This window comes from Hordeum vulgare, chromosome 3H, assembly GCF_904849725.1.
Source record: "Hordeum vulgare subsp. vulgare chromosome 3H, MorexV3_pseudomolecules_assembly, whole genome shotgun sequence".
Taxonomy (NCBI): Eukaryota; Viridiplantae; Streptophyta; class Magnoliopsida; order Poales; family Poaceae; genus Hordeum; species Hordeum vulgare.
Window position 1 is genome coordinate 413,351,951 of NC_058520.1, and position 12,839 is coordinate 413,364,789.

Below are 12,839 nucleotides of genomic sequence, written 5' to 3' on the forward strand. Positions count from 1 at the left end.
GGTTCGTTTGTTCACGGTCGTCTTACAGCGGTTCTCATTGTGTCTTATGAGTCCATGTAGATTGCTACGACTCGGGGACGCTACGTATGTCCTGTGCACTGCCATGCACAGGATGGCTACTGTAAGCTCGAGCCCGTGCGATCATATCCACGAAGATATCAGATGGAATCTCTATCATACGTTTGTTCCGACCAATTCTAGCTCATACTTGGTTTGCGAGTGGCCTTTAATCAGATGTTCTCGGCAGTCACTTTGAGGATGTATTCTTACTAATTATTGTTCGAATGCAATTCCTAAGTATTCTTGTTTATATATTTCTGCCTATTGATTCAGCTTTACCTTGAATGTTATTCTCTGGTCTAACGTGTTGTCCGTCTTCGGGATGACTCCACCAACTCGCCAGAATCCAGGTCGCGAGGGTGCTAATGATCCGCCACCGCCTGCTCCGCCTCCTCCTCCGGAGGCATGGCAAGCGCTGATGGCTGCAACAAATGATAACACCCAGATGTTACTTCAGCTATTGCAAGAGAGGAACAATCAGCCGCAGGGCAATTTCAACCATGGTGGTCATTAGTTTGCATCTCTGAATCAATTCTTGGCGAACCAGCCGAAGTCCTTCACGTATTGTGACCAGCCATTCAACGTTGTGGACTGGATTCGTGACATGAACAAACACTTTGAGTGCAGCAATGTCCGACCAGAGGACTTCATCAAGTTTGCAACATTTCAGCTCAAGGGGCAGGCAGCAGTATGGTGGCAGCAGTTGAAGGACTCCTGGGGAGGCAGAATGATTAGTTGGGACGATTTCTGCAAAGGTTTCAGGTCTCACTATATCCCGTCTAGCTTTGTGGAAGAGATGCATGAGAAGTTCAAACGCTTGAAGCAAGGAGGATCTTCTGCGTACAAGTACAACGTCGAGTTCCATGAGCTGGCTCGATATGCTTTGCGGGACATTCCAGATTAGAAGAGCAAGATCTATCAGTTCAGAGATGGTGTGAGGGAAGACTTGCTGTTGGCCCTTGCCTTCCACGATCCCGATGTGTTTGATAAGTTCTATAACTTGGCTCTCAGGGCTGAAGCAGCTTTGCTTAAAGTGGAGAATTCGAAGAAGCGTTTCAGAGACTCCAGTTCCTCGCCCTCAACTCAGGTGGTCCAGAAGCAGCAAAAATATTGAGTGTCTCCTCCTCCTCGGCAGACTCAGCAGTTCAAGGAGTCAGGTGGTCGTGGTTCTTCCCACCCACCCAACCCAGATTTGCAATAGAGGTTTCAACAGCAGAAGCAAGGGAATCCTCAAGTGCAATTCCATCCGTTGTGAGATGTCACTTGTCACAAGTGTGGGCAGAAGGGTCATTACTCCAACAAGGGCACCTCTCAGCAGCGTCTTCCGCCCCTCCTCCAATGAAGCCTCCAGGCAATGCTATGGTGAAGTTCAATCCCAGGTCTGCGAGAGTCAATATGGTGAATGCAGCAGAAGCAGAAAACTCCTCAAACGTGATAATGGGTAATCTCCTGGTTAATGATTTTCCTGCAAATGTTTTATTTGATTATGGTGCCTCACATTAATTCATTTCAAGGCCTTTTGTTGCAAAGCATGATATCGTGACAGAAGACACTCCTAGGCCGTTAAAAATCATTTCTCCAGGAATGCAAATGACTTCTCGGGTGTTTGTTCCTGATGTCTCTGTCAAGGTGGGTGATTATGCCTTTCTGGCTTCTCCTATTGTCCTTGTCAACTCTGATATTGATTTGATCCTTGGGATGGATTGGTTGGCTATGAACAAGGCGTCTATTGATTGTGAAGCTAAAGAAGTGACGCTAACTCATCCATCGGAGGACGTGATTATCTTCGCGGCGCGTGATGACACGGTCCGTATGTTTTCCTTGAATGAGAAGGGTGAGATCTCTCTAATTTCTCAAGTCCCGGTGATCTGCGAGTATGAAGATGTCTTTCCGGAAGAGCTGCCAGGAATGCCTACGCACCGGGCAGTTGAGTTCGTAATTGAGCTTGAACTGGGTACTGAACCAGTATGCAAGCGGTCGTACAAACTGGGTCCAGAAGAGCTGAAGGAGCTGAAGAAGCAGCTTGATGAGCCACAGCGTGTAGCTCTGATCAGACCAAGATCATCTCCTTGGGGTTGTGGAGTTCTTTTCATCAAGAAGAAGGATGGCACAGACCAACTCTATGTCGATTACCGTCCATTGAATAAGAAGACGATCAAAAACAAGTATCCACTTCCCAACATCAATGAGTTATTCGAGCAATTGAAAGGGGCTAAGATCTTCTCTAAGCTTGATCTCGGGATAGGCTATCATCAGATTCACATTCGTGAAGAGGACATTCCCAAGACTTCCTTCAGGACAAGCTTTGGCTCGTATGAGTACACGGTGATGTCTTTTGGTCTCGCCAATGCTCCACCGACCTTCTATCGGATGATGAATTATATCTTCTCCCCATTCAAGAATGAATTTGCCTTGTTGTATCTTGATGACATTTTGGTCTTTTCTGAAACTGAGGAAGAGCATGAAGAACATCTCCGGCTTGTGCTTGATAAGCTAAGAGAGCATAAGTTCTATGCTAAGTTTTCCAAATATGAGTTCTGGCTGAAGGAAGCTGTGTACCTTGGGCACATCATCTGTGCCGAGGGCATAAAAGTTGATCCATCAAAGGTGCATGCCATTGTTGAGTGGGAACCTCCTCAGAATGTGAAGCAGCTTCGAAGCTTTCTCGGACTTGCAAGCTATTGCAGAAGATTTGTTGAGAATTTCTCCAAGATTGTTGAGCCTCTCTCAAGCCTTCTTCAGAAGAGTGTGAAGTTTATGTGGTCTCCAGAGTGTCAGTTGGCCTTCGACACACTCAAAGAGAAGCTCACTTCTACTCCAATCTTGATTCCTCCTGATTATTCCAAGTTGTATCAAGTTTCCTGTGATGCCTCTCTTCAAGGTCTTGGTGCAGTTCTGATGCAAGAGAAGAAAGTGGTAGCTTATACCTCGAAGAAGTTGAAGCCAAGTGAGAAGAATTACCCCACTCATGATCTTGAGTTGGCGGCAGTGGTATATGCTCTGATGACTTGGAGACATCTCTTGTTGGGCAGACATGTTGAGGTCTACACCGATCACAAGAGTCTCAAAAACATCTTCACCCAGCCTAACCTCAATCTTCGGCAAACTCGTTGGGTGGAAATGCTCCAAGATTACAATCCGAGCGTTGACTACACTCTAGGCAAAGCTAATTTCATTGCAGATGCTTTGAGCAGAAAGGCTTACTACAACAGTCTCATTCTGAAGCCTCTCCAGCCTGATCTCTGTGAATCTTTCAGGAAGCTCAACCTCCAATTAGTACCTCACACATTTCTTACTAATCTCCAGATTTCTCCTACCTTGGAAGACCAAGTCCGGCAAGCTCAACTTATTGATGCAATGGTGAAGAAAGTTAAGATTAGCTTGGCAAAGAGCATTCCCAAATATAAGTGCTTCCGTGTTGATTACAGAGATACCTTGTTCTTCGGGGATCGCCTTGTCGTTCCGAAAGGGGATCTCAGGAAGGTTATCGTGGAAGAAGCCCATAATTCCCTTCTCTATATACATCCAGGAAGTTCCAAGATGTATCAGGATCTGAAGCAGACTTTCTGGTGGACTCGCATGAAGCGTGAAATTCTTAATTCTTGAATGAATGTGATGTTTGTCGCAGAGTGAAAGCAGAGCATAAATGTCCAGCAGGTCTTTTGCATCCCTTGCCCATTCTTGAGTGGAATTTCGATCATGTTGAGATGGTTGTCGTCACTGGATTTCTGAAGTCCAAGAAAGGCAACGATACCATCTTCGTCGTCATCGACAAGTTGAGCAAAGTCGCTCATTTCCTTCCAGTCGAGGAGTCCATCTCGGCAGCTCAGCTTGCAGAGTTGTATACGTCAAGGATAGTTTCATTGCATGGTGTCCCAATGCTGATATCTTCGGATCGCGGAAGCATCTTTACTTCCAAGTTCTGGGATTCATTTCAGTGTGCGATGGGTACTAAGATTCGATTCAGTACAGCCTTCCATCCTGAGACTAGTGGGCAAGTGGAGAGAGTCAATCAGGTCCTCGAGGATATGCTAAGAGCCTGTTTGATTTTGTTTGGCATGAAGTGGGAAGACTGCCTACCTTTTGCTAAGTTGTCATACAACAACAGCTATCAGGCAAGCTCAGGCAAGGCTCCATTCGAGATTCTTTATGGCAGGAAGTGTTGTACCCCGCTCAATTGGTCAAAGACTGGTGAGCATCACATTCTTGGGAATGACATGATTGTTCAAGCAGAAGAAATGTGTCGTGTCATTCGGGCTAATCTCAAAGCAGCGCAGTCCCATCAGCAGAGCTACTACAATAGCAAGCATCGTGACATGACTTTTCAGCTTGATGAAGGCACTCACCGCTTCGACATCAAAAGGAAGCTTGCTCCTCGTTTTGTTGGGCCTTTCAGAATTGGTGGCAAGAGAGGCGATCTTGCATATCAGTTAGAGCTCCCTTCCAACTTCTCAAATGTGCATGACGTGTGTTCACGTGCAACTATTCCTGACTTGATGCCTCCACGGCAACGGAGCCAGAAAAGAGATGCTTCCAGTTGCTCAACAATTAGCAATTCTCTTGCAATAGCCCACCAGCGCGTGGGATCGCGACAGTTTTTGAGGGTAGAGTATTCAACCGAAATTTGTTGGTTCGCACGACGGGAAGCGAAAGAATATCCTCAAGTATTAGCAGCTGAATGTGTCAGATTCAACCACACCTGAAAGATTAGTGTCTGCAAGCAAGGTATCAGTAGCAAAGTAGTATGATAGCAACGGTGCCAGAAACGATCTGTTGATGGCAGACTATTCCTAACTGTTGTATCAATGGCGCCAGTAAGTTGCCCGTGGAAGGGAAATATTCTTTCCCGGCAACGGTGCCAGAAAAAGTATTGTAGCAGGTAGGAGTAGTGTAACGAGTAACAACAGTGGCAAGGAACAACAGTAGTGATAGCAATAGCAAGTAGCAGCAGTAGCGAGTAACAAAAGTAGCAAGTAGCAGCAGAGCAAGTACCAGTAGCAGCAAGTGACAGTAGCGGCAATAGTAGTAACAGCAGTAGCAGCAGAGCAAGTAATAGTAGTAGTGGGACAAACTCGTAGGCAATGGATCGGTGATTTGTTGGATGACATTCATCATGCAACAATTATAACACGGAGAGATATGTGGCTAGCTCCCGTTCGTCGATGTGATGTAGGCATGCATTCCATGTGTAGTCATCTGTGCTTAGGGAAAAGAACATGCATGAATCTATTGTCCATCCCTCCCGTGGCAGCGGGGTCCAAATGGATACTACGAGATATTAAGGTTCTCCTTTTAATAAAGAACCGGACTAATGCATTAGCACTTGGTGAACACATGAACTCCTCAAACTATGGTCATCACCGGGAGTGGTTCCGGTTATTGTCACTCCGGGGTTGCCGGATCATAACACATAGTAGGTAACTACAACTTGCAAGATCGGATCTAAAACACACATATATTGGCGACAACATAAAAATTTTAGATCTGAAATCATGGCACTCGGGCCCTAGTGACAAGAATTAAGCATGGCAAAGTAGTAGCAACATCAATCTCAGAACATAGTGGATACTAGGGATCAATCCCCGTCAAAACTAACTCGATTACATGATAGATCTCATCCTACTCATCACCGTACAGCGAGCCTACGAATAGATTACTCACGAACGATGAAGAGCTTCATGGAATTGGAGAGGGAAGAAGGTTCATGATGACGATGGCGACGATCTACTTGATCCGGAGCCCAAGACGGACTCCAGATCTGCCCTCCAGATGAAGAACGGGATGTGGCGGCGCCTCTGGATCGTGAAACGTGATGAAATCTTCTCTCTTGATTTTTTCCAAGACAAAAGGGAATATATAGAGCTGAGATTGGGGGCGGAAGAGCCACGTGGGCCCCACAAGCCCTGACGCCGCGGCCTGGGGGGTGGCTGCGGCCACACGGCTTGTGGCCCACTGGCTCACCCCCTCCGGTGGATCTTTGCGCAGGTATTTTTCATATTTTCCAGAAATATTCTCCGTAAATTTTCAGGACGTTTCGAGAACTTTCATTTCTGCACAAAAACAACACCATGGCAATTCTGCTGAAAACAGCGTCAGTCCGGTTTAGTTCCATTCAAATCATGCAAATTAGGGTCCAAAACAAGGGCAAAAGAGTTTGGAAAAGTAGATACGCTGGAGACGTATCAACTCCCCCAAGCTTAAAACCTTGCTTGTCCTCAAGGAACTCAGTTGACAAACTGAAAGAGAAAGAAAAACTTTGACAAACTCTGTTTGATCTTGTTGGTGCAACTATGTCTAACTCATAACCAGAATTTCAGCAAGATCACAAGTTAACCACATAAGCAAGTGACACAAAGGTCTCACGGTAAACTAATATCAATGGCATAATCAGCTAGCGAGCAAATAATAATGAGTTTTAGATACCAAAAATTCAATCAAAACAAGCATGAAGCAATATGAATAGGTGGTATCTCGCTAGCTCTTTCTGAGACCGCAAAATATAAATGCAGAGCACTTTCAAAGATCAAGGGCTGACTAAACATTGTAATTCATAGCAACGAAGATCCAGTCATAGTCATACTCAATTTCAATCAAAAGCAAAGCATAAAAATGATAGAGGTGCTCTCTAATTGGTGCTTATATAAGAAGAGGATGACTCGACAAGAAAATAAATAGATAGGCCCTTCGCAGAGGGAAGCATTGATTTGCAGAGGTGCCAGAGCTCAAGCTTTGAAAATAGAGATAATAATTTTGGGTGGCATGCTTTGATTGTCAACGCAATGACCAAGAGTTCTTGATATCTTCCATGCTACTCATGCTATAGGCGGTTCCCAAACAAAAAAGTAAAGTTTTAACTCCTCCACCACCAATCAATCACACTCCACGGCTAGCCGAATCCTCGGGTACCGTCCATACTAACATCAATCTGGGGGAGTCTTGTTTTACAGTTATGTTCTCGATTTAAGCGTGGAACTGGGCATTCCAATTACCGGCCCGTTTTCTCATGAATGACAGTGAATAAACACATGTCAAGGATAACACGCCTAACATGGAAGATACCAATAGCCCCCTGTCACCACATGAGCGGTCCGGGCATGCAAAACAGATTATTTCTTGAAGGTTTAGAGAATGGCACTTGCAAATTTACTTGGAACGACAGGTAGATGCCGCAAATAGGTAGGTATGGTGGACTCTCATGGAAAAACTTTTGGGTTTATGGAAGTGAATACACAAGCAGTATTCCCGCTTAGTACAATTGAAGTCTAGCAAAAGACTGGGAAGCGACCAACTAGAGAGTGACAACAGTCATCAAGATGCAATGAGTTTGACTAACATTGAGTGCAAGCATGAGCAGGATATAAATCACCATGAAAACGAACATCATAGAGGCTATGTTGATTTTGTTTCAACTACATGCATGAACATGCGCCAAGTCAAGCCACTTGAATCATTCAAAGGAGAATACCATCTTATCATACTACATCATAGTCATCTCAAAATCTATGTTGGCATTCAAGACAAACCATTATAAGCTCCTAGCGAATTAAGCATGGCATCAGAAACTATGATCTCTAAGTTGTCATTGCAAAAATGGTTCTCTCTCAACAAAGCTGAATCTGGGACGACAAGCTAGTCATAATTACAAAAACAAAATAGATAGAATGCATACCAGCTTTTCCAGTCTCAGTCACTTCATCATATATCATCATCATTGCCTTTCACTTGCACGATCAAAGGATGTGAACAATAATAAGAGTGCTCGTGCATTGGACTAAAGCTGGAATCTGCAGGCAAACACAAAGGAGAAGACAAAGAAATATGGCTCTTTGAAAGCTAAACATGTATGCATGCAAGAGCCACTAAACATTGTAACCAACATCTTCTACCTTGACCCAAAGAAAAAGAAAACTATTTACACGGAAAGCTCCCAACAAGCAAAAGAAGAAAGGAAAATATTTTTGGGTTTTCTCAAAAGGACACAAAACAAGAAAACAAGAAAAAGAAAATAAACTAGCATGGATAATAAAGTGGTAAAGTGTAAACACCGACTAACAAAGTGAAAGCATAAGCATGAATGTAAAGTTGGTGCAAACACATACTCCCCCAAGCTTAGGCTTTTGGCCTAGCTTGGTCTACTCCCAAGGACGGTCCTGGCAAAACCCAAAATCATAATCGGGGTTATACGGGAGCGCTGCAGCCACTGCCTGAATAGCTGCGTCATGGAGACGAGCAGCCTTCGCCTCCCTCTTATACTCCTCTGGCTCTCCTCTGGTTATATAATATCTCTGTTTTACCTGAAAGTCAAAGAAAGCAGGAGCAGGAAGGGTAATATGGAAAACACGCTGCCGGTTAAATATCAATCGGTATAGGAGGGATTCATCATCCCTCGCAAGGAACTGGTAGCCTGTCATTGTGACGCGGTCAAGGAAAGCTGTATGGAGCAGGGGATCTCCTGCACGGATGGGTACTCCAAGAAAATTTGCTATGCGAGTGGCATAGATCCCGCCAAAGAAATCCCCATCAATAGCATTCTTATTCAGCCTCCTTGCTATAATAGCTCCCATGTTGAAGCTTTTGTCACCCGTCATTGCGCTCTTAAGGATAATAAGGTCGGATGCGCATAGGTGACAATGTTCAACCTTGTCGTTAATGCGTCTACCTATGAAGAGGGCAAAGTAGTGCAAGACAGGGAAATGAATGCTTCCTATGGTAGCTTGCGTGATGTCTCTAGTTTCTCCAACAGTTATACTAGAGACAAAATCTCTAACCGAAGACTTAGCAGGATCATTAAGACTACCCCCATCGGGTATCTTGCAAATTCTAATGAAATCCTCCAAATCCATGGTGTAGGATTTATCATACAGATCAAATAGTATGGACGAGTCACGGCCAACTGAAAATTTAAATCTACGCACGAAAGAGGCAGTGAGCATAGCATATTGTTCACATTTATCTGAGAGGAATTCTTCTAACCCAGCATTGCGGACAAGTGTATCAAACTCATCCTTGAAGCCTGCATCGATCATGAACTCATCGGAAGGCCGTTCACATGGTTGTACCGGCACGTCCCTTAGTTGATAAGGATCGGGCTCCCGAACAGAATGACGGGGACCCTTTTTACTTGAGGAACCACCATGAAACTTCCTCCTGAACATAATTTCTTTTTGTTGAAATTTTTGAAGTTCAAGAGAAAAGTGAATAAAGACCAACCACACCTTGTAGCAACTACTCCTACTAGTTCCTAGACCGTATCACGCGCTAAAACTACTTGGGACCAGCTAAAATCAACATTTCAAGCTCAAGAACAGGGTCACCAAGGTACCAAGAATACTCGAAGGATAAAGCACTAGAGTAGATACTAATTGGACCAATGGAGGAGTCACTTACCAAGGAGTAATTTTCCCAGAACGATTCAGAGAATGGTGCTTTGAGCAAGGAGATCGAAAATCATAGCCAAATGAGCAAGAACACGGTTTTGAGCTGTGAAACAATTTTTTCTGGAGGTAGAAGAAGAGGATGTGAGCTGGAATGAGTGGAGGGGGTCCCTGTGGGCCCCACAAGCTTAGTGGTCGCGGCCAGGGGGGAGCCCGCGCCATCAGGGCTTGTGGCCCACTGGTGTGGCCCCCAGGCCAGCTCTCAGTCCCAGTATTTTTCAAAAAATCCAGAAAAAATCATATTTTATTTTCAGGACCATCGGAGGACTTTTATTTTCGGGGTACTTTTCCACCGGACGCTAAGACACAAAACAGGGAAAACTAAACTAAACCTATCATTTTTCGTCTAAGCAACAGAAAGTGAAAGCTTAAAACAGAGGTTTGTGACTCTTTGATTCATCCATTTCATGGTCATCGAAAGAAATCCGTCAATGGGGTTGATCAAATCCTCATGACAAAACCTTTTCAAATCTCAAAAGGAAACGAAGAATTGTCGAATAGCCACTAAGTCACCTCAATGGGGATGTGTATCTCCCCAACAAGAAAATCATACTTCATCTTGACACGAAGAATAGGGCATTCAAAGCTCCCAATAAGAATCGATGAAGTTTTTTTGATAGCATTGATGCAATGTACTTGATATCGTTTCTTCGGAAAGTGCACTGTATGCTCATTACTGTTGACATGGAAAGTGACATTTTGTGTGTTGCAATCTATAATAGCCCCTGCAATGTTTAAAAAGGGTCTTCCGAGGATGACAGTCATGGCATCATCCTCGGGAATATCCAAGATCACACAGTCTGTTAAGATACTGGTGTTAGCAACCACAACAGGCACATCCTCGCAAATGCTGACAGGGAAAGCAGTTGATTTGTCGGCCATTTGCAGAGAGATTTCAGTGGGTGTCAACTTATCCAGTTCAAGTCTACGATAAAGAGAGAGAGGCATAACACTAACACCGGCTCCAAGGTCACATAAGGAAGTTCTTACGTAGTTTCCTTTAATGGAGCAAGGTATAGTGGGCACTCCGGGATCACCAAGTTTCTTAGGAGTTCCACCTTTGAAAGTGTAATTGGCGAGCATGGTGGAGATCTCAAGATCTGGTATCTTCCGTTTATTGGTCACGATATATTTCATGTACTTGGCATATGGAGACATTTTGAGCATATCAATTAACCGCATCTGCAGAAATACGGGTCTCAACATTTCAATAAAGCGCTCAAAATCCTCATCATCCTTTTTCTTGGATGGCTTAGGAGGAAAGGGCATAGGTCTCTGAACCCATGGCTCCCTTTCTTTACCATGCTTCCTTGCAGTGAAGTCATTCTTATCGTATCCCTTAGGTTGTGGGTTATCAGGATTAACCGTAGGTTCAATCTCCGCATCCTTATCATTGCTAGGTTGAGCATTATTATGAACATCGCTGTCCATATTGTCATCAGGTTCATGTTCATCACCAGATTGTGTTTCTGCATCACACGCAGAAATATCATTTTGTTCTTCAGGTGTGACAGTATTTTGTGAACTGACATGTAGGTTTCCATCATCCTTCTTCTTCTTCTTCTTAGGATGACTGGGTGTATCAGCATTAATTCTTTGAGAATCTTGATCAATTCTCTTAGGATGGCCTTCAGGATACAAAGGTTCGTGAGTCATTTTGCCTCCTCTAGTGATGACTCTAAAAGAGTTGTCATTTAATTCATTGAGCAAGTCATTCTGAGATTTAAGTACTTGTTCTACCTGAGTAGTAATCATAGAGGCATGTTTACTCAGAAGCTTCAGATCATTGACATTTCTGTCTACACAAGCACTTAAATGACTAAGCATACGAGTACTTTGTTCCAATTGTCTGCTAACATAATCATTGAAACTCTGTTGTTTGGCAACAAACTTGTCAAATTCATCAAATCATAGGCTAGCAGGTTTGTTAAAAGGAATATCACTCTCATTGAATCTACGTAGAGAATTCACCTCTACTACTTGTATCGGGTTATCGAGACCATGGATCTTTTCGATAGCTGGTAGATTCGTGACATCTTCACATTTAATGCCTTTCTCTCGCATAGATTTCTTGGTGTAGCGACCCGACTCAATGAGTCAAGCCTCTGGTATTTCTGTACCATCCCAAGATCATGCTGGTAACACACAATACATAATGTATATATTCAAGAGTGCAATCACACAACTTTATTAATCGAAATCTCATAAAGAGTACTTTATTACAATAAAGGAGTACAATAAAGTGGTTGAAGGCCATCTCATGAGATTATCTAACGAAAACTAAGCGGAAGCATCAGGTAGACGAGTCCATCCGACTCCAAGGGCATGTCGCTGAGCGTAGAATCGTAGCCTCACTCCTGGTCGGAAAAGTACTCTGCAACATGATACGTTGCAGCCGTGTAGGTCAGCATATTGAATATGCTGGCAAATCATCAAGAGAGGGAGTAAAATAATAATCATCTATCTCTACATGCATATTTGGCCGGTGGAGCTAAGTTTTGCATAAAGCCAGTTTTCTCCTACAACAAAAGGGGTCGAAAGCAAAATATTACTACATGTTTGTTGTTAACGAGATGGTTCCGCCAACCAGTTCTCGTACCCGAATAGTTGTTAACACCCACATCATTATTAAGTTGTGTCGAGAGTTCAGGGGAAATTCAATGCCTTCGGCTCAAGTTGTCCATGACCGTGGACACGGCTAATCGATTAGGTTGGGTACTCTGCAGAGTTTTGCACACGTTCCCCGCAAGATTTGATCGCCTCCGGGTTTGTCCTCGCACTTCAGGGTGTTTGAAGACCGGATGATCAAAACATGGTCTTTCAACGGGTCCCTCTGAATCCGTGTCGGTGCCCATCCATTCCTATCGTTCGTCTACATCTGCTAGCACCGCCTGTCCAGAGTCACCGCGTTGTCCAACCAAGCCAGAGCCCATAATGACTTGTGGCTGTGCAGGTAAGCCTTGAGTCTTGAAAATATCCGTCCGTCTCTTTGAGCCTGGGTGAAGCTTTCCGCAGGATGACATGGCCTCTCCAGCATCCCGGGCATCCACTGGGTTTTCCAGGGAGCCGGTCAACCGTCCTTCACCCAGTGTTGCATTGCGTCCGAGGTCTTGAGAATCTTGTCTTAGTCCGGTCTTGGTTATAATATCAATCTCGCATCACTCGTGGCATACACTCAACTGATAACCCGTCTACTTAAGCATAGCAAATATAACATTGACGTCCCGGGGACAAGTATCGGGGTTGTTGGTGTTCCTACCACATGATACTACACCTATGACTAAAGTTTCCAAGTACCTAGGCAGCATGCAAATTGGGCAAAGAAGGTGATCTACTATGCATTGA